Genomic DNA, 5,427 nt, shown 5'->3' on the forward strand with positions numbered 1-5,427 from the left:
TATATATATATATATATATATATATAGATATAGATATAATGCATTTTGTTTCTTTAGTCCACGGTTTGGAGAAATGAAAAGAAGCTTGGCTCTATTTTATAAAGTTTTCACTCCACCCCACTCTCCACCATTCTTCCTACCCATGAGCTCTCTCCATAATTTCCTTCCCACTCTCCCTCTCACAAACCCAAACCCACCTCACACGGCACAACACTCCAACACTTACTCTCTCAAGCCCACTCCAACCCAAGCTCCACTCTCCTTCCATTCTGCTTCTCCCAACAAACAACCACCTCACAAGCACTCCCCTCCAAGGTTTGCTCCTCTCTTCCTTATATTATTTTTATATTTTTACGTGTCTGCCACCTAAACTTTATATATACTTGCATATCACACTCTTATCACATATTTACATGCCTACTACTTAATTCTTACGTATTTCCATATCCAATTTCTAAACTTTGATAATTTCATGCATGCCACCCTATTCTCATGTATTTACATGTCTAACACCAAAAAACATAAACAAAAAGAATCTTTTTACATGCTTAATAATTCTTACATGTTTTCCTATCTAGCACCTATATTTTAATTTTGCAAGGTTTTACATGCATGCCATTTAATTTCATATGCCTTTACATGTAAAACACTTAAACTCTAATGTTTACATGCTCATTACCTTGTATTTATTTGTACCACTTCACTCTTGTATATGTACATGTTTGCCACTCAAGTCTCGTAAGTTTACAAGCCTACATATTTAAATTTCTTGGATGCAAATGCTAGCCACTCAAACTTCGCATATTTCCATGCTAGCTATTTAAAATCTTATGTATTTACATGCCAACATTCAAGTCTTAGTCATTCACTTGAAAGATAATTTATTCTCCTTTATTTACATGCGCGCTATAATTTTTATGGATTTATATGTCTACCATCTAATCTTTTATATTTCCATGGTCACTACTTGGTTTACATGCTCACATGTCTAGTTCCTAAGTTAACACGTTCATATGCTCACCTTACATGAAACTTTTAGGTTAGTCACCTCTATTTTGTGCATCCTAGCAATTAAATCACTTGGGTTCGTTTGGGGCAGCTTGTGCGTTTCAGGATAAGCAGTTTTTTTTTTTAAACGTGGCCCGCGGGCCGGCCGAGGGGGTCGGCCTGCGGTCTACGTTTAGTGTAAAAACTCAAACGCAGTTTTGGATAAGTTGGTGAAACACGCTAAGCAAACGGTACAACGGCGTTTTTAAAACGCTGCCCGCACTTATAAGCTGCCCCAAACGGATCCTTAGTCTTTAATGATTACCAACACAAAGCTTAGGTGTCACCTCCAAAAATACAAACCCAAACTTAAGAAAATGGGGGAAAAGGAAAAGAAAGAAAATGAAAGAGAAAGAAGAAAAACAAACATTAATATTTACATGCAAAACATACATAAAAAAAAGAAAAAGAGAGAGAGAGAAAGAGAATGAGAGAGAGAGAGAGGAAAGAAGAAATAGAGATTTAAATATTTACATGCACAAAACTAAAAAAAGTAACATGTGATATAAGAAAAAAATAAAATAAAATAATAATAATAATAATAATATGCAAATCTCAAGAATTTACACTTCAAACACTTAAACCACAAAAAAATGGATATTTACATACACACCATTTAATTCAGATGTATTTACATAATTGACACTTAAATGTTTATGTATTTACATATATAAATCTTAAATTTTAATTTTCACACATAACATATATATAATATATTTCTCTATTTAAAAATTAAGCGGTTATATTTTATGTGATGATAAAAAATTATGCTTTATTTATGTGATAATAATAAAATTAAGTTCTATTTATGGGATAAAAAAATGTTTTTTTATGTGAAAAATAAAATTTTAAAACTGTCATGTATTAAAATAATAAATATTATATATATATGATATTAAAATATTAAATGTTATGTATTTGATAAAAAATATTAAGTGTAATATGTGTGAAAAATTAAATTTAAGGTATGTGTGTGTGAAAAATTAAATTTTTAATTTTTTGTTTGTAATATTAATTGTATATATGTGTGATAAATTAAATCTTTAATGTTTTTTATGTGAAAATACACAATTTTAAGTATTATATAGATGTGGTATTAAATTTTGAAGGTTATGTGAAAATGCAAGTTGGTTTTTTTAATATAAAAAATAGACATCTAAATGTCACTTATGGAAATATATAAGCATTGTGTGGTGTGTGTATAAATTCACACAAATCTAATAGAATATATTAAGAGACTTTAACTTTCAAAAAAAAAAAAAAAAGGTATAACCCTTCAAAATATATAAAATCTTTCAAAACCACAAAGAAAAAATCACTTCGCCAAAATTCCCATCAAAACTCCACCCACGAATCTCATCAAAATCATTCACTAAAATCTACCCAAGCTCTCCTAAACTCCACCAAAAATTGCATCAAAGTCAATCACCAAAACCCCACTCAAAACTCCACCTAAAACTCACTTAAAACCTTCACCCAACTCCACCTAAAGTTCACCAAACCCTCCTAAAATTTTTACTCCAAACTCGACGAAAATCATCATAAGAACCCACCTAAATTCCACCAAAACCTCCATCAAAATCCACCAAAATTCTTACCCAAACTTCATTAAATACCTTCATCCAAAACTATCAAAATTTTCATAAAAACACACCTAAAAGCTCACTGAAACTTTTAACCAAAAACTCATTTTAAACTTTCACACAAAATTTCCAACAAAACTCCCCATTATAAAATGGATGGACTTGCATGATCATCTGGGTAAGAATAAAAAATATTTCTAAAATTACAAATTTACCCTTATGATTTTAAAAGCTTCATAATGAACCATATAACTCAAAATCACTAAAGTTCAAATTGAAAGTTCTCAAGTAAAACATAAACAACAAAGCACTACAAAAATTTATAGGTTTAAGGCTAATTTTTGGGTAAATTTGTAAATTCCTTGAAATTTACAAAAATACCCTAGCTATCTTTTTATTTACAAAACAATGTAAATATATGTTATCAAGTCTAACCAACTAAACTTAATTATTGACCAACTAAATATAAGCCTGTAAAAATACTTATAGTTTAAATGAAGGAAATTAAAGTATAAATAAGATATTTACAAATAGACCTTATTTACTAAAATTTGAATAACTCTCATCATAGAATTCCAAATTTAATGAAGTCTTCACCCATAGGGCAATCGAATTACAAGGAGTAAAAATAAATATATTTATTCTGAATTATTAATATTTTAATTTATTTTCTACTATAAAACTGATTAGAAAATTCAATAATTCATGAAAAATTTAGATGAACTTGAAATGACTTAGAAAATTTTGAGATATTTAGAATCACATTCTAATTGTCTCAACAAGAATTTTAATAATTTTGGAGGTTACTTAATTTTTTTATAATTTTTAAAGAAAATTATTTTTAAAAGTAAAATAATTCTAAAAAATAAATAAAATACTAAATTCCACAAAAATATTTTAATCCCAACACTTTTTAACTCAGTACACATTTAAAAAAATTATTTCACACTATTTTGAAATTATTTTAGTTAAACTACTTAAAACTCTAAAAATTACATATTTCTTTAAAAAAGTAATTCATAAAAATTTGTAAGACAAATAAAACTTCTAAAAATATAATAATTGAGTTAATATGAACCATATTTACTTGCTTATATGATTTGTGGGGTCTCAAATGCTCTAGTAAATTAAAACCCTAATGCATATCCTTCAAAGTACATGCAGATGGGTCCATTTCAAAATAATAATAATAATAAACAAAAACAATAATAATAACTAACTCTTTGGATTTATGAGGATTTCTTGGAGAAGATAACTCATTGTTGCTAACAAGAATTCTCCAGTCCTGACTTCTTTAGACTAAGAAAATTGATAACTAACAGTGGTGTCCAGACAATAGAACCGTGGGATCTTTACTGACATCACTTAACATAATAAAAATACCCCCTTTTTAATCACTTTAATAATAATAATCATCAATCCAGGATACAATTCACATGATCACAATAAATAAACGACAAAAACCTAGGATAGGTCTCATGAGGCATGATTTTCTCTTCCCTTTTTCTTTTCATGGAATTAGGCGAGGATGTGATCAAGCAACTGTCAACCTTCAAGGCAATCAAGAAAAGATAAAATACGAAGTGAAGGATGAACCTCAAATAAACAATCCATAGATTTAGTTAACATGAGCCTTTAGGATTTTGAGGTCGTTCGTCTAACAAACGTAAATCCTCACGCTATCTTTTAGACTTTCTCATGATTGTCTGTCGTGTGCTATAAGTACTAAATCTTTTTAGGATCTTGAGGTTGTTCATTCAGTATGACGTAAATTCTCATATCATTTTAGACTATTTGTATAAACATTTATCGTGCAAATGTAAGTCCTAAAATTTTAAATAAATTACAGGAATATATGATTAAATAACATCACTTCCAAAATATAAAGCCAAACCATACGATAGTTTGTGATGTCATTGATGTCTTCTTAGCATTTATGAAATCCCCTACCTTTTGCTCCTTTTGATTCTAGAAATTATTGTTCCATATTAAGCATTTCTTAGTTAATTTTCCTATGATCAATCGTGAAAACAAAACTTTTAATTCTTAAAGACAAAACCCAAATTTTAATTGAGAGTTTTCTTAAGTGATTTTAATCGCTTAAGATGTAATTAGCTATAGAGGCGTGCACTTATATGAGGATTGGTAACCCAGATAATCTAGCCCTGCCTAGTCTTCGAGCTAGATAGGGCAACGATATGTTAGAAATTTTGTAGACCAAATAAATATCATAATTTTTTTATTTTAAATAGTTGAGTCTATTATCAAGTGATATTCTCATCTTTTGAGATGAAGTATTACTTGTAACATTGTGCTCGATTATTTAAATATTAAATACATGAGATCTGTTTAGCCTCATTTTTTATTAAATAAAAAAATCAAAATTAAAGTATATTAAATTAAATTGTATTATTTTTAGAAATCATTAAATCATACAAACAAAAATAAAACCAATAGCCACCCAATTTCAATTTATTATATATCTAACATCTAAAACTTATTTATTACATTAAAACCACCCAAATATTTCATTTCAGATAAAAAAAATGTCAGCATTTGCACATTTTCATGCATAAATAAGTTGGCATGTATGTAAAAAATTGATGTTTAGGTGTTAGATATGTAAAGACATAGGAATTGAGTGGTACATTCTTGGTGACAATGATGCCACTCCTTCAATGAACCCTATTTTTTTGTGGTTCGGTGTCATCCTATCTAACAGTGTTTTATGGTTGAGATTCTCAAGTTCAGATCTTCATTGACTTCTATTTAAGAATATGTCCATACTCTTAAAGAT

The sequence above is a fragment of the Phalaenopsis equestris genome, unplaced genomic scaffold, assembly GCF_001263595.1.
Source record: "Phalaenopsis equestris unplaced genomic scaffold, ASM126359v1 Scaffold000107, whole genome shotgun sequence".
Classification (NCBI taxonomy): domain Eukaryota; kingdom Viridiplantae; phylum Streptophyta; class Magnoliopsida; order Asparagales; family Orchidaceae; genus Phalaenopsis; species Phalaenopsis equestris.